Below are 23,342 nucleotides of genomic sequence, written 5' to 3'. Positions count from 1 at the left end.
ATATACGAACATGTTGCTGTATGTACGGCGGAGGTGTAGAGGAGGTTCATGAGACTTTGTGTATAAGCTCTGGACTGGAGAAGAACTGAAGTCCCTGAAAATAAACGAGGCACAGCATCTCTAATACCAAGGTTCTGTCAGAGTCACAAAGCAGAGACCCAAAATGTAGGTTCGATCGAATAAGAGTACGATGTATCTTTAGCATAGAACATCTATCTGCTCCCCAAATGGTGGAAGGAAGATGCAGAGAATGTTCAGTGCTCTTGTACATTTTACTCGTAGCTTCTTGATGTGTAGTATAAAGGTCAGCTTACGGTCAAAGAGGAGTCCCAAAATTTTGTCTTAGAAACCACGGGAAGCACAACTTCACCAAGACTGTATCAATAGATATTGTGTATGTCTCTAGCATCTTGAAAATTCTCAGTATACGTTATAAGTATTAATGCTGACAGTTAAATTGAACAAAGAAAGATGAGCAGTACCTGTACTCTTCATTTCTGTGATAAAAACATTCATCTGCAAATCAATTTTTATATTGCATGTAACACTCTTGAATAACAAAAGAAACTAACAATGGTAAAAGAGCAGAAATATATTAAAGTTATAGTTTTGGAAGCGTGTGTCTAGGACATCTGAGAACATCGATCAAGCTCCTTTCAACTATGAAATCTCCACTATTGTCTAGAAAGCATAAACAATACATTCCCGATGCCTAAAAGCACAGTTAAGTATCCCAAGTGAAAATTACATTTTGCCTCGAGGGCATTTTAGGATCAAAGTTTGGCCTTTCTATTTGATATAGGTTAGCTAAAATTGGAGAGAAGATCTTCTCGTGATTTAGGGCGCTTCCACACATGGTTCTGCACAAAGCAGTTTTCCCGTGTTCATTGAGTTAAAACTCATGTTTTATTTTCTAAATCATTAAATAACTTTTCGTAACTACTTCTGTATTTAATTAATTGAACCACCAGAAATTTAAACAAGGTTCATAAAGACTGACGTAAAACAACTTACCATGAAAACATAAAGAGGAATGTATGTCTTTGGCATTTTGTAAACTCTCATTATACGTTATAAGTATTAGTGCTGACAGTTAAATTGAACTAAAAAAGATATGTATTGTGTACTATCTGTTGTCTTGATTTCTGTGATAAAAAGATTTACCTACAAAGCAACTTTTACTTTGCGTGTAACACTCTTGAGTAACACAAAAACTAAATTTGATGAAAGAGCAGAAATATATTAAACCTATAGTTTTGGTAGCGTGTGTCTACGACATTTGAAAACATCGATCAAGCTCCTTTAAACTATGAAATCTCCACTCTTGTCTAGAAAGTATAAACAATGCATTCCCAATGCGTAATCGCACAGTTAAGTGTCCCAAATCAAAATTACATTTTGCCTCGAGGGCAGTTCAGGGTGTAAGTTCGGCCTTTCCTTTTGATATAGGTTAGCAAAATTGGGAAGAAGACTTTCTCGTGGTTTATGACGCTTCCATATATGTCACTGCATAAAGATTTTGGTCAGCAGTGTAATGTTGAAGATGTATATTTTTGGTAAATCCAATATCAAGAAATAATTTGGTGATATTTTCTGATCTTACTATTATTTTAAGGACATGGAGTGCATATCTGTATCTATGTGTCCGAAATAATAAACACATTGTGTCACTACCTATTTATTGGCACAAACAAAAATCTATAAAAAAAATTCCCACTTTGGTATTCTAAATTCAGACAATTATAAAAATAACTACGATACGTACGACAAACATTTGTTTATCAAAGAACAGAATTTTCAAGTACTGTCCTTGTTGCAAGAACTCGACTTTCACTGGTACTAAATCTGAACGTTTGATTATATCTTTATTGATGTAATTTATAGATATACTTTTGAGGAATGCAGTTAAAAAATCTGTTGATTTTTAAATAAACGGTACCATACTTAATAGATCAAAAATAGTATTTGTGTTATCACAATCACAGCAGTTTTCCTCTCCATTAATTACCGTAAAAAAGAATATTTTTCTCTCAGAAAATAGTGCCTTTTCCTATTTTTTAGTGCAACGCTTTCTAAAACAGTAGTTAGTTTACAGTAACTGCCTCGCCTCTCACAGGTTGCAGAGTAAAGTGAATATTTCTTACTAGTTGTCTGACTTTTTTTTTCTTCTCATTTCAAGAACTTAATTCATTTTTATAAAATGACCTTATGTGAATATACAATTAAAATATTTAAACAAAACTTTATACCTACAAATTGGACTAGTCGAAATACCCGTGGAATGCAAGGTGAATAATTACACTGGGAACACTTTTTCAGTAACTTTGAGTTGCATTGGATATTTTAACTGATTCTGAAGGAGTTTTAGGCGCTGATTTCAAATCTGAAATTAGTTTTTCTCTACAAGCTCTAGTTTGTATGCAATTTGAGGTTAATGAAATTGTACAAATGTGAACTTGCGTAAACCATGTATAAGCATTTTCACGTCCATTTTTGAACATCCACCTTGATAAGTTCTCTGACAACCTGGGGGCTGTGAGTGACGAACAAGGAGAACGATTCCACCAAGACCTAAAGGTCATGGAAGAACGCTACCAAGGGCGCTGGGACAAAAGTATGATGGCTGACTACTGCTGGAGCATTAAACGAGATTGTCCAGATGAAGTGTACAAACGCAAAAGCTACAAACGCAAATTCCTACCTGAATAAAATACACAAAGAAATTGATAAGCTATTCCTATAATTTCCTATAATAACGAAACATTAAAAAATAAATAAAAAATGTCAAATTGCATAAAATCTGTAGCTTGCAGACAAAAACCGACTTCAGATTTGAAATCAACACACTCAAATTGACTATAGAAAGGTCTTTTTTAAATGCAACAAAATCAGTGTTCCCAGTGTTATTTGCTGTCACATTTTGTTCTTTCTTCTCAAAGTTGGGCCGCTTAATTTAATATCTCGTCTCTGTAGTTACTATGTACAAATATTCAGTAATATTATGGTTCCATTTTATTGTTGTCTTTCTTCACATTGGTTGGAAGTGTAACAATACTCTTGACTAAATTGTTGTAATGAAATAAGGCCCGGCATGGGCAAGCGTGTTAAGGCGTGCGACTCGTAATCTGAGGGTCGCGGGTTCGCATCCCCGTCGCGCCAAACATGCTCGCCCTTTCAGCCGTAGGGGCGTTATAATGTTACAGTCAATCCCACTATTCGTTGGTAAAAGAGTAGCCCAAAAGTTGGCGGTGGGTGGTGATGACTAGCTGCCTTCCGTCTAGTTTTACACTGCTAAAGTAGGGACGGCTAGCACAGATAGCCCTCGAGTAGCTTTGTGCGAAATTCCAAAACAAATAAACAAAGTAATGAAATGACGTAACCAAACGAAAAGGAAAATAACAGAAAAATGAAACTGATAAGTGAGAGATAACAGCAGGAAAAGTAAGATGATATTCTTAGTTGAGTTATGAAAACGAAAATTTATACTATAAATCTAGTTAACAAGTTGTATATAGAATATAAATAAAGGTTTGTTTCTCGCGACTACAGGAATGACGATTTGTTGGTGTAGATCTCAGAGCAACAAGTTTTTTGATGTGACAACGTTTATTTGTCGTCTGTAGATTTATTCTATACATACAACTTTAACCTTTTACATATAGACTGTATGTATGTGTTATATTTAATATAAAAATAGAGAGAATTACAAATGTTTTATGATTCGATCAAAGTACACAAATACATGCTACTAAGAAACAAACATTTAAAGTTGAAAGCGATACACAGCTAACTAACAGTGATAAAAACACATTATAAGATTGTGATACTCCCCCATGCCCTTGGGATCCACCGTCATCTGGGGATCCGCGAGGAAATTTTAGAATGTTGTTATTTTACCATAAAACTATAAAATTTTATCAGGTTACGCTGTACAAAAATTAAAATATATCTTTAATATAACAAGCGTATTGGGCCTTTTAGTATTTTATTCTGCCTAACGCCAGACGATTTTATTTAGCTCAGGGGAAGTTCTTGCGGTGAAAGTGTTAATACAATCTCAATTAACATCAACAGTGGTGTCACTGGTTGCTTGTAGATATAGCACCTTCTCAAGATCGTATAGATAGCTTAGTAATCTTCGTATGAACCATCGATCAACCCTGGGTAGTGTTGACAAGTGTCTTTTAAAAGCCAGATCTGGATAAGCGGCTAAATTTCGAAGAAAATGAAACAAAATGAAGCATGACGTCATAGCTGAAACTGTTCCAAATTTGAAACTTTGTGATGCAATTAGATACAGTATCAGTTGTTTCAATTTCATTGTATGTTTATATGAAGTATAATTATATTCGTAAGAATTGGTAATTGTTAGGTTAGGTTAGATTTGTTGTAGTTTAATAAGATAAGCATAGCACCAATGAGCTATTTGACATCATAGAAGTGTATGACGTCATGTTTTATTTCGTTCAAGACTTAGACGCAGATGTAATAATTGTGTTAACCGTAACGGAGAATACATTTTAAGTAGTTTAAATATTAATGAGGCAGTCTTCAAAATAAGATATTGTATTTTTAACTGTATACGTTATTTTTTTATTTTACATCATCAGCTGTACATCACTGGTTAGAATGTGCTCTCTTGAAGGCGTGGAAGTGAAAGATGGCACAGAAAATGTTTGGTATGTTTTTCAATACGCAGTCAGTGCTGTAGGCCTCTATGTTACCTAAGGTGATACCATCTGGGAAGTGTACAAGGAGTTTGATGATACCTTTCTTGGTACTCTACAAGTAAGTGTATAAATTTTGTACACAAAAGATCTAGTATTATAAAGAGTTTATTACATCCATTATTGCTTGCTTAAACGCTATATAGCTGTCCAGGATGGTAAGAAAAACAATATCACATTGGGTTAACATTGTCATAAGTTCTTGCCAGTTGAGATGTGTAATAATTAATTATGAATTCTACACACAACTTTGCAGAATATGTTGACTTCTGACAGTGTTAATTTCTGAGTTGTAAATATGTTCTTATAAACAGTTTTATGTTTGTATAATTACAGTTGTATCATTCTTTAGTTTCTTTCATATTTGAAATTATTCATTCTAATTTTTATTTTTAGGTAAGCTTTATAGTTATGCAATGAACCAACATGTGTGTATAGTCTTATTTACATTAGAAAATGAAAAGTAATTTATTATGTAACATTAACAATTATTTAAACAAGTATTCAAACATCCCAATATCTCTATACCATAGTTGTATCTGTAGGGCTGTCAAATGATAACTTTTTGTGAACAGTATTGTCAGTGGATATTTATACTAACTATTAATTGTGATGTGATATGAATAATGAGTAAAATTTTTGTGAAAACTGTAATCAGGGTTTTTTAAATGATTAGGTTTTATTCCATTGTTACTATATAGATATGAAAGTAAGACAGTTTTATGTGCCTGTTAATCAAACACAGTGTAAAATACACTGAATACATCATAAAAATATATCAATAAATAACTTTATTAAATTCATTCAGCAATACATTTTAGATTAATCAATTCAACACACTTGTTACTTATTTTCAGCTAACACTGATTGCATAGTTTGGTGTACAGGAAAAATTAAAAAAATAGATAGTACAAGTAATTACAGTAGAACTATAACATAATATTATCATAAATCATTGTAACTGTTCTGTGTTTTTAGAAAAGTATCTGAAACTTAGACTTATTTGTAAATAGTAATAATGTATATACATGTGTAATATATTAGAATTGAATGTGATTGTATTATATACAAAATACTGGTCCTCTAGAACACAAGAAAAATAGTTGCACTTATTAAAAGTCAGTTATATACTAGTTTATATCGGATGTGGTTGTACAATATGCACTGATTTGTGTATTAAAAATTACTGTACTGTAACATAGTCAACACTTTGGATGTGTAACTTAGTTGGAAACTTATAATCAGTTAAACTACTCAATACTTTGTGTTATATTACTTTCATTGCTTAATTTACCTGTAACTACACTGCTAGTAACTTTAATAACAAAATGAATTAAATCAGCTACAGAATTCTTACGAGTAGATCGTATGAGTTATGATCAAGTGATTTCAAAGACTGTCCTTGTTACTTACTAGTAAGGTGATTTATATAAAAAATAACAGTTAATGATAAACATTTAAAATTTTGTAATTAAAATTCTCTGTTGCATATGTATACATATATATATCTTATCTGTGGTAATGGAGGGTAAAAGGGATCCTGGATAATACAAAACAAAGAAAACTTGTATATCTGTGTATTTCTTAGCAAGATGAAAGTACTAGAAATGTAGTTTGACCTGATATTCAGCCTGACAGATTTCACAATTTTCATTTAAATTATCCTTTTGTTTTATTTGAGTTTTTTGAATGGTAGAACACAGAATGTAAAAACTAGTTCTGAAGTTTTGTATAACAACTTGTGAGATTCTCAGGATTCTTTTAAAAGATAAACTGGATAATCTCTCCATGGATAATTGAGTTAACTATAGCTTCTTGTAAAAAGATAATACTTAACCATATTGAAATCTCTCTTTCTTTCTTGTTTGTCTGTAGGACACCCAGTTGAAAATCACTTCCATTTCTTTCTCTACTCATGAACAAGTTATCTGAAACTGTCTGTGGTCTGTCATCTTGTGGATCAACTATATTCAAGCCTTAGAACAGTGGAAACAACCTTATCGTAAGGTCAAAGGTCAGTAATATATATATATAAAGTTATAAGTTAAGTTTTACATGAAAAGGTAGAATAAATGTTGTAAAATGCAACAAAAAATTAAAAAAATGTGCCTTATATATAATTTTCTGTGGATAATAACATCATATGTTTTATATGTGTCAGAATACAGTGTATCTTGGAATGTTTTTAATGTATTACTCCCCCCCCTGGAAATGCATCACTCATTTTGTCTTCATACTTGATAACTTAATGTTCTGGTAATCTTTACTTTTTTGTGGTTTACCTTTAATGCATGACAGAGTTAAATATTGCTGGTATTGATTAAAATAAACTGAGTTAGTTACTATAATGCTTAAAACTCAGTGATGTTGAGAAAACCCACTTGTTGAGAAATATATGCAAAAACAGCTCATTTGGGTTGAGAAAATATTTTATGTAGAAGAGCGAACAACGTTTCGACCTTCTACGTAAGATATTTTCGCAACCCAAACAAGCCGTTTTTGCATATATAATGCCGAAAACTGTACAATTTATTTATGAAAGACTCATGTATGTTAACAAATGATATATCATATACAGTTTATAACACAAAATATACCAGAAAGTAATTGAGCCTTTCAGGCTGATTTCATCTAAGAGGAGGAGTTCAGATAGCTGTCTTACTCTGGATTATTTATGGAGAAGGTTAGACTAGAATAATAGTAAGTGTATAAAAAGTTTTTATATACTGTACTTCTGATTATACTTTCCTGTTTGTTTGAGGTGATGTGATATCCTTTGGTATAAATATTGTTAGTTTTGTGTGATATACAGAAACTTTTTTGAACAAATAAATGACTGTAATATTGTCTGCTAGAATGAACAAGCACTAGAACATTGTTCAAAATGTATATAAACAAACATAATGTTACAAATTAACTTCAGAGTCTACTATCACTTAATAATTTAAAAAAGCAATTATTTAGTATACATATCATTTTTATATTATTTATAAAAAAGCTGATTGCTACTTTTATTGTTCATTCTTAGTTTGGCCTTGTTTTATTTAGACTGTATATCCTTGCAATAATTGGGTAATGAGGTTTGTCACATTGACATATAATTTGTTTTGTAAATGTCAATGATTTATGTTGATTTAAATGTTGTTTGATAAAACAGTAGTTAAAAAAGGAAGTTTAAAACAATAATGTGTTGAAATTACATCTTCAGATCCCACATGTCTACTGACTGATACAGGTATCATGATAGTCATGTCAGTTTTTATAACTCAACAATAAAAATTTACTTATCACACAGTTTGTTATTAAGGCTCTTTTTTAACTGCATTTGTATCAGGTCATCTCATAAGTACTGTCTGAAAATTTAATGCAGAAAGTGCATCATCATTTCTGTCTCTGTAGAATGCTTTAATGACTGAGATTATGTAGTAGGACATGTATAAAATTCTTCAGACAAATAAAAGAAATTAATTTAACTCTACTTTTCAGAGCATTAATCAAATAAACCTTCATGAAGATGGATGTGTCTGAGGAGCACATTAGGCATATAATACTTTATGAGTTTAAAAAATCAATAGTGCAGCAGAAACTACATGGAAACATTCAAGGTGTGGAGTCTCTCAATGAAAGAAAATGTCGAAGGTTGTTTCAGAAGTTCGTATCAGGTGACTTAAGTGATGGTCCATGTTCAAGTCATCCTGTTGAGTTTAATGGTGACTTGCTGCTGGCAGCAACTTATGAAGATTGTGCTGTAACAGTTGAAGAACTAGAATAGAAGCTTAATTTCAAACCATTTGACAGTTCACCGTCATCCGTAACAGCTTGGAACGGTGTCAAAACTTGGAAAATGGGTTCACCATGATTTGACAGTAGCCAACCTTGGAGCAAGAGTGGACATTTGCACTTCTTTCCATGAACATACCTTGCTTTTTTTTTGGACAGGTTAGTAACTGGAGATGAAAAATGTATATGTTATAAAATGTTAAGTGTCTCAGACAATGGCTCAGTGTAGGTAAACTGGCTAAAGCACAGCCCATAATGGACCTCCACCTTAGGAAAGCCTTGTTAAGCATTTGGTAGGATATCGTTGGTGTGATCCAGTTTGAGTTGCTGCCACTCAATCTAAAGATTACATCAGACTTCTATTGTCAACAGTTAGAGCGTTTGACTGTTGCACTGAAAAGAAAGAGGCCTGCTTTGGTCAATCGTATATGTATTGTGTTACACCAGGATAATGCATGGCTCCATACAGCAAGGATCACATTTATAAAGATTGAAGAGATAGACTGGGAGAAACTTCCAGATCCTACTTATTTTCCAGTCCTTGCACCATCTGATTATCATCTGTTCTGGGTTAGTATGAGCTGAGAATTTGTCTCTAGTATATAAAATGGAACTTGTTGGTTTAAATAATAAGGAAGTTTTCATTGTTACTTAACACTGTGATGTGTGTGTTATTTTTGCTTATTTTAATCTTATATGGAAATACTTTTTGCCAGCAATCAGAACATAGAAACAAAACTGACAAGGAATATTAGAGCCTTAGCAATATATGTAAACATCTGTAATGAATGTTTTGAACTACACATATTTCATCTTCAACAAAAATCAATAAAATTAATTAATTAAACAATCTTTAGTATAAATATTAATATAATAATACAGTGTTTAGGAAGTTATAAAACTTTCAATTTACAAAGAAACAAATGTATGTGGGAGTGGGTTTGAATATCTACTGAGGCTTCAACTTTCATTTATAATATATATACTTTCTTTTATTATCAGTTTGTTATCATTACATCCATAAGTTATTACTAAAAAAAAATTAAGAAATGGGATATGATGATGACGTTTAATTGTATAATATATAGGAAAGTTAAGTGTAGTTAGAATATTAACTGTTAGAAACTTTCATGTGTTTCAAGGTATGTATATTAATAAGTGATGGGAAGTTTTGTCTACGTAGGGAATCTTACAGTTACCATCTTAGTTGTTTATGATAAATAGGATTTCAGTGAATCAAGCAATAAAATACATTGTTTGTATAACCTTATTGTTACTGACTAATCATACAAATCACAGGCAGTTGAGAACCGTGAGTGATTTAGTAATTAATTTTATGTTACTGCAGAATATTTCAACTTGTATCATCTTTATGGGAACAGGTACCCTGTTACCTTTAAAGTTGAAAACACGAAAAAATAAACGTTTTGTGAAATTAATATATTTATAAAAATATAAGGTTTTATATAGAAAGTTTAATAGCTTATACATTTTGTTTTAAAAATGGCAGACATTTATAATAGTTTTGTAAAATGTTAACTTTTGTGAAACTAAAATAGTGTTTTCTTGGAACTGATATACAAATATATAATAAACACGTACCCACAAACACTTGTTAACATGCTGTTTGACAACCTTTATCTCTAGACATCAATGTTTATATAGTAGTGGACATAATAACAATAGAACAAATTTTTATATGAAAAATAAAAATAGCAAGTTAAAAAATGAATTTTAAATTCTGGAAAACTTATTTCACTTTAACAAAACTGGGAAGTCAGTTCATAGAATTTCTTATATCCTGAGACTGGTTATTTCCAGTTAGTATATTAACATTTAGATACTTTTCATGTTATGGTAATTATAAGAATGCATAATTGTAAACAAACGAGAATATGTTATATGTTAGTCACATTACATATGTCATCTCCGGCGTTGAAGAGGCCTCTCGTCAAACAGTAGTAATATAGTTAATACGTCAAAAGGTTTCTGATGTATTAACCAGTCAGTGATACCCCAGCGGTATATCTACGGACTCACACCACTAAACGCAAACTATAACATCATACTTTAGACGAAACTTTGTATAAAAACAACCAAATATAAAAGAGAAACAAAACGGGAGAGATAAATAAAACCAAATCACAAACCGCAGATGATATCCTGAGGAATTCCGATGTTTGTTTCATCGAGTTCTCTATATGTATTAACAACTTTCTCAGTTAGCGAATAAACAGTTAACCTGTTTCGATATATTTCACTGTAATTGTTTGTTTTGAATTTCGCGCAAAGTGACATGAAGGCTATCTACACTAGCCGCCCCTAATTAAGCAGTGTAATTTGATAATGTAGGTCCGTAAACTTTTAGTTAAACCACCGAGGAACAAAGAGTGTAGTGTTCACTTATAGGAATAAAATAATCAGCCTTATCTTTCTCCACTTATGTGCTATACCTTTTGTTAAGACAGTGTAATATTATTTTATATGTATCTACAAAACTAGTTTAGAATTAACGAACTCTCTTCTACAAGAACTAAATAAACTTTTATGTTACAATTGAAGAAAACATCATTTTTGGGAAAGTACAAGACCTCTAGCAATAGAAAAGATAGATTGGCCTAAAACAACGAATTAAATACCTACTAATGCATTTTATTTTAAACTGAAGTCCATGTTTAAGAAAGTTGTCGTTATTTCAAACTTTTAAATCTAATTTTTACAATTTTGCGAAAGGTAAAACTTATTAATATATTTTAATTTCAAATGTTACGTGCAAATAAATCCCTTTTGCAAAACCATGAAAAGCCATTTATTTTGCTTAAATAACATTCAAATTTAATGAATAGCAAATAAATTATTTTAACTAAACTTCTGTCCTCACCTTTAAATGAAATATTGTAAAATAAAACATCTCTTCCAGTTTCCTCCACAAATCATTGTGACCTTTTTTCATTTTTTTGTTTGTTTGTTCTTGACAGAAGGAAGTTTCTTTGTCTTATGTGGCGCCCTCCGCTAGTACAGCGGTATCTCTCCGGATTTACAACGCTAAAATCAGGGGCTCGATTCCTCTCGGTGGGCTGAGCAGATAGCCCTTTGTGGCTTTGCTATACGAAAAAAAAACACTTGTCTTATGTGGCATATGATTAGGTTTTATATAATATTTGTTAGATGGTTTTACAGAAATTTTTCGTGTACAATTTGAAAGAATGCTAAATATGTTTTATTAAGATATTAAAACATTGTCAACGTTAACCAATTAGAATTTGGTTCTAAACAACCATAAATTGGAATATTGTCTATTAAAGAAGAATGTTTTAGCTGTAACAGCACTTCCACATGAATGATAACAAGTTCCTAACAGAACACGATTCAGTTTTTATTACGCTTTACTTAACCAAATATAAGATTTTTCTTTGAAACCACAATAAATTAGAATATGCCGCTCAGTGTTTCACATGTGTTTTTATAACTCAAATAAATATAAACCAATAATCTACAACAATGTTGTACATTGAAAATATGTAAATTTCCCTCATGCAATCAGGGGCTCGATTCCTCTCGGTGGGCTCAGCGGATAGCTCGATGTGGCTTTGCTGTAAGAAAACATTCATACGCTCTCATGCAAAGAGCCTGAAGTTATTCTATAGTTCCCAGTAGTATGTGAAGCCAGTAAGGGAAAGTGAAATAATTTTTTTTCTTAAATAAAAATTATGTCAATTAGTTGTTGTTTTCGTTTAACGCTTTAAATGTTAAAGCATTGTTGAAGTTGTTCTTTCGTTTCTTTATATCTGAATATGGAAAAATACAGTTGCAGGCATAGTGCGTGTTACAGTTAAATTGACGTAGTTTGGTTTGTTTTGAATTTTGCGCAAAGCTACATGCGGGCTATCTGCGCTAGCTGTCCCTAATTTAGCAGTGTAAACCTAGAGAGAAGGCAGCTAGTCATCACCACCCACCGTCAACCACTGGGCTACTTTTTTACCAACAAATAGTGGGATTGACCATCACATTATAACGCTCCCACGGCTAAAAAGAACAACCATGTCTGGTTCCACGGAGACTCGAACCCGCAACCCTCAGATTACAAGTCGACCGCCCCAGCCACCTGGCCATGCTGGGCAAATTCACGTTTCAAAAGAACATACTTGTAGGGCATTTCTCTGATGTTTTGACTTCTTCCCATGGAGGAAACTGCATTTCCGTTGGGTTTTTTTTCAGTGATTTATGAAAGGATAATTGTCTGACGGTTGTTCACTTTTTAATGTCAGTCAAACAACGTCCTCTACTATACCAGTCACAAGGTCAATATTCAAACTCTTTAATAGCGGTTAACTTGAGTCAGTCTAGAAAAAAACCTCTTTGTTTTTTCGGTCTTTCTTAAGTACTTACAATGGTTACTTCCTCACTCAGAGTTGCTGGTTTTCTTTATAATTCACTTTGTCCATCTCATCCTTGATTTTTATCTATTACTTCAACATTATTATTGGTAATTAATATAATTAATTCTGACTGAAATAAACAAGAACGATGTAGTTCCGGTTTTCTTGGTTACATTTACAAAAAGTGTATATATACATATATTTATCTTTAAAATTAATATTTATCTTACAAAAGCTACTTTTTAAGTAGAGTTTAATTTATATCTATTTAGTGCTTTGCACAAGTCCATTGTTGTCCCTAAACATTATATTGTGACTTTTCATCTTTATATTCCATGGTAAAGAGTTGTCCAAGAGATCACGGAGGATGATATTAACAAGCTGCCTCATTTGTAGTGTATTAACTTCAAAATTAGGGACTGCTGAACATCTACAAATAAATAAAAATATGCGTAGTGATAGTCATTCTGGACAAATTTTACATTATCAAGGACTCTGAGCAACGTGATATTTACTGTCTGGAACACAATACTAACAAACTGAATCTGAAGAGTAGCTCAATACAGCCAATCTTACTGATGATTTTCTCTCAAACATTCACAAGAACTTCAAACAGAACTCTCCAGTAAAAACGACTGTCTTTTGTGGCAAATAAACTATATTTTTTGCTGTACTTGTTAAGGCGAAATAAATATGAAAATGGGAATTTAAAAATATGTAAATATTGATTGTAAACAAAACAAGGAACCCGGATTGGAGATACTGTAAACATTATTTACTGAAACTAGAAACCCTTATTTTGATTCCATGCTTTTACCTTTAATTATATTTGGTGTTTTCAAAATGCACTTTCTTTCCTAATCCTTTTATGGCGTCTATTTGCAGATTTGTAAATTCTCAGTTTTTACTTTTCTTATTTTGTATACTGGATTATGGGCAAAGGATTACTGGGTAAGGTAGCAAACTTTATACATTGTAATGATAATAAACATAACTAATACCTAGTTGCTACGGTTCGTGATTATTTACTGCACTATTGACTATTTGATCGCAGTTGTTTTAAATCTAAAATGTTAAACTGCAGATGGAGATTTGTTTGAGAATATAGCTGCCGTGTAACGACATTATGTATGTATAGTAAAGGAAAACTATATACAAGACACAACCTCCACTACGTGAGTATAACATTTTACAAGTACAATAGCAGTCTTTCAAATAAAACATGAGACTAAAATGTCACAATAAATATTTCTTCGTGTCTTTTAAAGTAATTATTCTACGATGTGTGAAATAAAAGTTGATATCATGTGTATTGATTTATTTACTACTTCTCTTCATGTATAATATAGGGGCTGGCTTCTTAAAAACACCGACTGTTTGTTTGGAATTAAGCACAAAATTACATGGGCTCTATGGGTATCAAAACTCGGTTTCTAGCGTTATAAATTCGTAGATGCACGGCTGTGCCACTAGAGGTGACCAAGTATATAACGTGGAAAGCATTTAATATCTACATGTTACATATAAATATATTTATCTGTTATGGGCTGATAATTCTTCTTTCACCTCATATATAACATTTTTAAATGGGTCGTTTTGTACTGCTTTTCTTTTTTACAAATTTTTATATAGGTATAGTCTTAGTTATAAACAACAAGGGGTTTAAAGTGTTTGAACTGAATTGAATATTTACTATTTAAGGTGTTTTCGTCGTCACATTCTATACGGTTTTGTTGTGATCCATTTTATGAAACACTGCTGTGGTTCATGATAAAATTTGTTTATTATGATTTTGCTGGCTCTCTTTATTTATACTGGTTTCTATTTCTCACCTAGTCCAATAATATAAAATTAAAAATCTCCCATTATTCACCATATCTTCATTGCCACTCAAATCAGAAATCAGTGCAATATAAAAATACAATATTAGAAACATTGCTTTACGTGTATCATTTCTGTAGCTGACCAACTGTAGTACAATTAGAAGTGATGTATTTCTGTCTTTTTTTTTCGTCCGTAGCTTCCTGGTTTATCAACACATACTTGATTATTCAATAATTATCTGTGAAGAAGACACTACATGTATTATTTTTACACTGTTCTGTCTGAAGAAGTACAGAATTTTATTCAAGTTTCATTTTTCAAATGAATTTATGATTTTATATGTTTTAGTATGTGTGTTACTAAAATAAAGTCTTGTCCTCTCATTGGAATAAAGCTTCTTGGTGTGGTGATTTCATTTTTATGTCATATTATCTGTCGTACATTATGCAAGTGCTCTACAAACTTCACCCCTACATTGCTTACTAGTAAGGTTGGTATCGAACCCTGGATACCCTGTAGAATGGTCAAGTGGTTTACCTACTGAGCTAACATACTGGATATTCGATAACTAAGTACAAAGTCATTGGACAGCTTCCTACTCAATGTTATGTATCTATAAATTGTATTTTAGTTGTCTTCTACTCGCTATGGTGCGTCAATCTATATCCATACAGGATTTTAAAATATTTAGTATTTCCGCTTCTAATTTATCTTTCTTAATTGCTCAGTAGATAAATCGTTTAAAATACTAAAACAAATATCTAGTCCAATCTATCGGTTAGTTCGTCAACTGTATTTGAGAAATATCAGTTTTGGAAGATTATTCCCCCCATCAGCTACCTTGAAAATACATCAGCGGTATATCTTTAATACCTTTGAAATTCCAACTGTACTTATATTCAACATCAATGGTTTCAAGCTCTTGATTAACAATAATTTATCTTTATTAACCATTTGATGACAACTAATTCTGCTGTTCTATCGACGTGGTTTGGTTTGAATTTCACGCAAAGCTAAAAGTGGGCTATCCGCGCTACCCGTGCCTAATTTAGCAGTGTAAGACTAGAGGAGGGCAGTTAGTCTCGAGTTAGTATCTGTGTGCTCCACTCACCCACTACATCCTCACTTAAAAATAAATAAGTCGTGTAACAACACGTACTATCAGTCGAAGTTCCAACAGCTAAACTAAACCAACCACTCGGCCTGCCTTGTCACCGTTACGTGATTGGTGAAGTCTTGGAGGATATTTTTGGAGTAAATAACAACAGGTTGGGTAAAATAAAGAAAGAGGTTGAGGTAGAGAAATTAGTTTAAGGTTCTATAAGTTGGGTAAGTAGAAAATAAAATTAAATAAGTAACTATGGCTGTTGCTGGCATAGACACTACTCTTATCAGAGGGGCTGATGATAATCTAGAAGCTGTGCCAGATCCACTCACTCAAGTAGGTTCATGAGGCACTAGACACTACTCTTACCAGAGGGGCTGATGATAATGTGGAAGCTGTGTCAGATCCAGTCACTCAAGTAGGTTCGTGAGGTACGACACACTTAACGGGCACGATACCTTTTTTTCACTATAAGTTCGACGAGGATGTCGAAAGTTTTGTAGATGCATTAAATGAAGCTGTTAGAATATCTGGTTGGACTGACGCACAGAAATCAGACATTTTGAGACAAAAACAGCAGGAAAAGCAAAACGTTTCATTGAGGCATTGCGTGAAACTGTAGATTTTCAGTTTGTAACACGTATGCTGACATAGGAATATGGTAAACGAGAAAGGCCAAGCACAATCATGGTACAATTACGAAATATGAATCAAGAAAAAGGCGAGTCTGTTCGAGTGTTTGGACATAAAGCTACAAGAGCAAGGTAGTAGATTACGTAGAACTTAGATTAGATGATGATTCAAGATACACTAAAGTCTGAGTATCAGCGAAGGTCGCTTAGCGATAGAGCTCGGAGTGATGTTAATGAATCCAATACCCAACGAGAAACCTTATTAGATTTAATCGAGGATACAAGAGAGCAACAGATATATAGGTACAAGCAGTCTGTAATAAGTATGATAAGTAAGAGTATGAATGAAAAAGTAAACTGGCGAAGTGGACAAAATAAGTGCGAGGACTTGCAGTGTTTTAAATGGGGTAAGGTTGGCCACATAACAAAAAATTGTTTTATAAAACAAAATGAGCCTGTAAGTTGTTTTGCCTGTTGTATTTTACGTTCTTCTGTAAAAGTAAAACTGCTGTTGCAAATTTCTTAAAAGATCCTGAGGGATACGGAACGAGAATTTTAAGAGGTCAGCCCAAGAACATTTCGACGGGTTGTCCGGCAGGACAATAGCCGATCGTCGAACCAGATTAAGGTCCTTACGGACAGAGAATGCAGCTCAAGAACAATAAGACGGCACCTACGAGAGAAAGGCTTTAAAAAATGATAAACGTCTTCAAAGGCTACGCCTCCTTCCACACCACGAAACAGCTCAGTTAAACTTTGCTGAGAAGCACCAAACATGGGACGTAGAAAAGTGGAAGAATGTTTTGTTTTCCGATGAGAAAAAAGTTAACCTGGACGGTCCAGATGGCTTCCAACGTTACTGGCACGATAAGGATATCACACCGGAGAAAGTTTCTACACGACACAGTGGAGGAGGTTCCATCATGATCTGAGGTGCTTTCTTCTTCCATGGAACAATAGAGCTTCAGGTTATACAGGGGCGTCAAACAGCAGCTGGCTACATTGGCATGTTGGCGAGAGCATTTTTATTGACTGAAGGCCCCCGCTTGTGTGGAAATAACTGGATCTTTCAGCAGAACAACGCTGCAATCCACAATACCCGTGATTCTTTGGGACCATCCAGCGTGTTCGCCCGAACTGAACCCCATTGAAAATGTTTGGGGGGTAGATGGTAAGAAAAATCTATAGAAATGGACGTCAATTTCAAACAGTGCATGATATTCGTCAAGCCATCTTCACCACTTGGAATAATATACCAGCCAGCCTTCTGCGAAATCTTATATCGACCATGCCAAAGTGAATGTTTGCAATTATTCGCAATGATGGCCGTGCAACTCACTAATGAGACCTCTTATTGGGCATTTCCTACCCTGTTTGGGACTTCTTTCTGGTATGGTCTTAACCTTTTGATCAGCTAGTATTCAGACTAATTTCTTAGTGTTCACATATTTCCCTATTAAATACTAAAAAAGTTTTTTATTTTTATTTTTATTTTCCCTTTTCTTATTTTCATCTTTTGAAGCTCTACTCAAACAAGTGGTTGAGCCTAACAATGCAAAATGCAAATTTTTTGTGTTAATTGGCCTTAAACTTTTGGCCAGCAGTGTATATATATATTTAGTGAATTAATGTTTTATATAATAAAGTTTCAAACATACGTGTTATTATTTAGTTTGATAACGTAATACTTCATCTTGCGTGAGAGGACGTTTTAAGTTATTAGTTTCTGAAATAGAAGTTTATCTCTATTGATCACTGAAGAATGGTACTTTGAAATTTATTGCATATTGAAATATTTAACCAGCGATAAACAGTTAAACAATATGTGGTTTCGCATCCATTGTTTGATTTGTCAGATATAAAATAGAACATAATGTAAATTCATGTGACGTGCAGCAACAAGTATATGTACCACAAAACAAACATGTGTTAGAGGTCGCAGTTGAAACACACAACAATCTGGAACTAGGACTAGAATAACGTGGTGAGATTTGTCGCAGGTATCAACCACGTAACTCATTAGTGACATCTGTAACAACTTACAAACATATGTAGCAACTGCAAGAGATATTAACCATGTAGCTGATATAGTTCATTACTGTGACATGTGGCACATAACTAAAAAATGTAACACGTAACAGCCATGTAACTTGTTACTAATATATGTAACACGATAGGAAAACATAGGAGGTATCCATCGTGTAGATGATATCTGTTATATGTAGCAAGTTACATACAATTGTAGGATGTAGCATACACACGTATTAACAATTGTATTGTAACTCGACACATGACTTGCAACCAAATATTTGATAGGGCAGAGGAGGAAATAAAATATATGATATTAGCAACACACCAGAAGGGCTAGTTTTGTTAAACTGAAAAATTATATGTTACACGCACACCAGGGAATAATATATGGGAGTCATGGAGTAAAACAGTTCGTAGCTTCTACCGTTAGCTCCTGTTGCTACTCAGGTTGTCAGTGCAATTAATGACAATGATATCCTTTCATTTCATCAACTACAAGTTTTACAAATTTCACGTACTAGCCTTACGTTCATTGAGGGATTGGCAGAATTTCTAAATCCCAAAAAACAGTCGCAACTTGCTAATTGTTTTCCCTTACCTATCGGTTCTCTCGAAAATCTCTTGTTCTTCGTTGAAATGTGTAATTGAGTAAAATGTTACTCACGTTTTTATACTGCTGAAATTGTTTATTTCACTTCCAAGCAGATCCCATACGTTGAACCACGCACAAGACGTTAAAACTCTCACCAAGCAAACGATAAGAGAAACGTATAAATTTGAAACAAAAACGAAAGACAGTGTTTAGTCCCTGAATATTTCACAATGTTGACGTACATTAACACACATCAACACATTATATGTTCACCTGGCTATCAATTAACACACATCAACACATTATATGCTCACCTGGCTATCAAATAACACACATCAACATATTATATGTTCACCTGGCTATCAAATAACACACATCAACGTATTATATGCTCACCTGGCTATCAAATAACACACATCAACATATTATATGCTCACCTGGCTATCAAATAACACACATCAGCATATTATATGCTCACCTGGCTGTCAAATAACACACATCAACATATTATATTCTCACCTGGCTATCAAATAACATACATCAACATATTATCTGAATTAACAGAATGAGGAAGAACACAATTGACCATAAAGGGGGAGGTGGCAACTGTAGAACAATTTCTGGATAAACAAGGAAAACTAACCCTGGACCTGAAGAAAGTACACCATGTTAGATGAAATTTGAACAAAGACCGTGTTTGTACTCTGAAAATAACACAGCAGGTCACTGTCTGATGATACTTAGTTTATGTTAAGATGTTGATACACTGTAACTTACCAATAGACGTTTCATTTTAAATGTTTTAGAACCAAGATTTAAAAAAAATATATTAATAAAGTTTGTTCTGAAATATTCTGTTACACGTTTATTTTGTACAGAAACAGAGCTTTTACTGTTTATATAAACAACTGAAGCACTAGAAGACTGAATTATCTTACCGGACTTTACAACATCAGCAACTTCAGTCCCGCCGCCTTTCAAATATGCCATGTGCCCGAGGACGGAAAATACAACGCTACCAGCAAATATACTGGTAGCAGGATTAATAACACAAAAAATATATCCGTCTCTAGAAATAAAGATATAGAAACAATAATGAATGTGTGCAAAGTGTACAATAATATCCATGGAAACAGAAACACTGAAACAATAAGGAATACAGAGTACAGAGAATTATTACATTGAACATTTTTGTGCGAATCATTGTTAAATAATTACATTAACACATAAGAAAACATTTCTCAAAAGTTTGTTTGTTGTTTTTTTGTTACCGGAAGAAGTTGTGGCTAAACTTGTTGTAACTTCCAAGAGTTACGACGGAATCGAAACCAATACCAAAGGTGAAAAACACTTGCGCTCCTGCTGTCACCCAGACCTAATAACATTAATACAATAAATTAATACTGATTACAAAGAGTTCACTTCTTTAAATTTAACACTAATTTAGTTTCGTTGCGTTTTGATTAAAGAATTATTAACTAGTATTAAACCTTGATAGCAAATAAACGAAAAAAAAAGTCGCTTGACAGTTACTGATTAACAATGACACTGTTTTCACTAAAGACGTAAACTTCAGTTACATTAGATGGGAAGTTTAATTTGTTGTCCAGCCTGGTTGTTAATGTTTGTCTTCAGCGTCAGGGGCATTAAAATATATGGTTAATCCCACTATTCGTTGGTAAAAGAATATGCCATTGCTTCTGTCCAACAACCTTTAACATCTAACATTAATATTTACTTGTGTTTATATCGTATATGAATGTAATAATAATAACATTAGTATATTAATATCATGACAATAACATTTACATATGAATACAATAACAATAACATGAGTATATGAATGTAATTACAATAACATTTACATATGAATATAATAACAATAACATAAACGAACCTTGGGATCCAAAAGTTTGTCGAATTGAGGAGTAACGTAAAAAAGTAGTCCGTCTCCAGCGCCCTCTAACGTCACTCCACGAATAAGAAGAATGATTCGAATGACGTATGGAGTGACTGCTGACACCTTAATAATCTGTAAACAATGAACAAATAATAAAGTAAAACAGTCCAAAGATATGAAATAATTAATGCTAGAAACATTAAAGATTATTGGATTAAATAAAAGATGATGTTTCCTTATGATTACTGTAATGGTGTTTAATGTCATTAGGTGATGTTTTCTTATGGTTACTGTAATGGTTTTTTTATGTCATTAGGTTATCTTTCCTTGTGATTGCTGTAACACTGTTTTATGCAATCTTTCCTTTTTCTTTTGTTTCGAAGTTTTATTTTAGTTTAAATCTCACCTTGCCACTACTCTGTAGTCCTTTCAAGATGACCAAATAAACCAGAAACCAGGCAAGTAACAAACACAAACTCAGTTCTATGTTCACACCTCCCAAGTCATGTATTTCTGAAGTAATCTGTAATGTTCGACGCCTTCAAAAGAGTAATAAATACTGTTTTATTGAAATGTACTATTAAACCAATTTCAGTTAGGGTTTCATAATTTTTAATTTTGAGTATTAAATGATAAAACTGTCTACTATGGTATTGTAAGTACCTTTCAAGCCAATAATAGAAACAAGGAAGGTTATTTAAAAACCAATTATACCTAGAAATATATGTCCTAAAATTTATCTTACAAGATTAACAATAACAAGGTTAACTGGGTAAAATTCTCACAAGGTACATGGTGCATAATAAACTGGCACATAAGGTGTCCATTATTATTACAGTCCTTGTTAGTTAAGCCTATTCCTAGATGTAGCTACAGTAAGCATCACCTGTTTTGAACAGAATTCTACACACTGACACATATTGTACTGAAATCACTAATCTCATATTGTGAAAAGGAAGAGAAACAAAGGCAATGGTAGTTTGTGAGAATAGTGACTCACATGCAAAATAATTTTGAAACACTATTTCTAAACTTCCCTAATTAAAACATGTGTACCTCTGGAGGAAGTGTGCTTCCCTGGAACAATTACCTTTTTACGTATAATGACTTTGAATGATGTGCTTGTATTTTTAACCAACTTCTACAAAATATACGTATAACAAACATTATAACAGAATTAAAATTAAACAGCTATTTTGAATTATCTATCTTATTTCTCAACCATGAGTCACAACGAATAATGTAAGTGGTCATTACATTATTTTATCAGATAAAATCCAGACATTGATGTCAGACTAGTCAGCAGGTATGTAAAATCATTTAAGGGTTAGAATTTGAGTGCTTACAAACGTAATATCTCAACTCCTACTGCCTTTCATAGGGCTGCAGCCAATTGTGAGAAGGCAGTTATGCTTAATATTCAGATAGAACCTCCACATGCAAAATAATCGTAGAAATAAAAGCATCCTAAAAGTTCTAAAAGTTGAAACTTCCAACCTCCACTCTTTTACTTAAAAATGATATTAAACAAAATTTAATCAAATTTAAAATTAAACTTTAATAGAAAGATGTTTGAATTCAAAATTTAACAATTATTTTACAAATATTTAAATTTTCTATCATTTATATAAAAACTTCTATTATTATTAATTTTAAGTGTTAACATATCTGCAAAAGAAGTATCTTACATTCTAATACAAATTATCAAAAGTAATCATTTTTTTTATATTTTTACCTTTAACTTTATCATTGTTAAGCACAAAGATACACATTGAGATATCTGTTTCTTGCATTATAAGTCTTCAGACAAACCGTTATGCCACTAGGAAGCCACCTTTACTTCTTTTTTTTTTTACTATTACAAGTATTTATTTCAATTGAAATTCTAATACAAATAAGTTTATTTAAAAATCAGTAGTTTTGTTTTGAAAATCATTGTATAATTCATAAGAATAAGGAGTTTTTTCTTCAAAATATTTTCCTCTTTTTATTAGTAGATTTACATTGTATAATTTTCAAAGATAGTTATTTTGACATTAGTAAATGAATGTTTGTTAATGGAATCTATTTCAATAGAATTGGGAAGATCTTTATTACTTTGAGATCTTCCTAGATTGAAACTTAAATGTAAAGGATTAGTTGTTTGTTCTACATGCTTAAACCACATATATTATAAGTTAATAAATAAATTATATTATCATTTTACATAGTGGTATATCTTAAAATAAATGTTGAAAATCCACTGTGGCTGGACAAGTTAAACATTTTGGACTATCGACAATATATTTTTCATAAATTAAAGTAGAAAAATATAAATTACTGGTAAACAGTTAACTGGACTAAAAACCAGTGTACAAATGTGGAAAATGAAT

General features: G+C 32.5%; 2 long non-coding RNA genes across 3 annotated transcripts; one reads left to right on the top strand and one right to left on the bottom strand.

The window, feature by feature from the left end:
• Positions 1-4,028: 4,028 nt before the first annotated feature.
• LOC143246929 (uncharacterized) lies at positions 4,029-9,771 on the top strand. 2 transcript variants are annotated; one of them, XR_013026237.1, is made up of 4 exons: positions 4,029-4,164; positions 4,611-4,788; positions 6,603-6,741; positions 8,214-9,771. It is a non-coding gene; the product is annotated as an uncharacterized LOC143246929 (long non-coding RNA). The 2 variants fall into 2 exon arrangements; XR_013026236.1 differs by lacking the exon at positions 4,029-4,164 and having other exon boundaries at positions 4,285-4,788.
• A 1,358-nt stretch (positions 9,772-11,129) lies between these two features.
• On the bottom strand, positions 11,130-21,467 carry LOC143246930 (uncharacterized). The gene is made up of 4 exons (XR_013026238.1): positions 21,377-21,467; positions 20,968-21,102; positions 20,009-20,445; positions 11,130-11,611 (listed from the first exon to the last, which is right to left on the bottom strand). It is a non-coding gene; the product is annotated as an uncharacterized LOC143246930 (long non-coding RNA).
• Between the last annotated feature and the right edge of the window lie 1,875 nt (positions 21,468-23,342).

The sequence above is a fragment of the Tachypleus tridentatus genome, chromosome 3 (genome assembly GCF_004210375.1).
Source record: "Tachypleus tridentatus isolate NWPU-2018 chromosome 3, ASM421037v1, whole genome shotgun sequence".
NCBI classification, from domain to species: domain Eukaryota; kingdom Metazoa; phylum Arthropoda; class Merostomata; order Xiphosura; family Limulidae; genus Tachypleus; species Tachypleus tridentatus.
The sequence above is the reverse complement of the archived record's forward strand: the minus strand, read 5'-3'. Positions and strand labels throughout refer to the sequence as shown.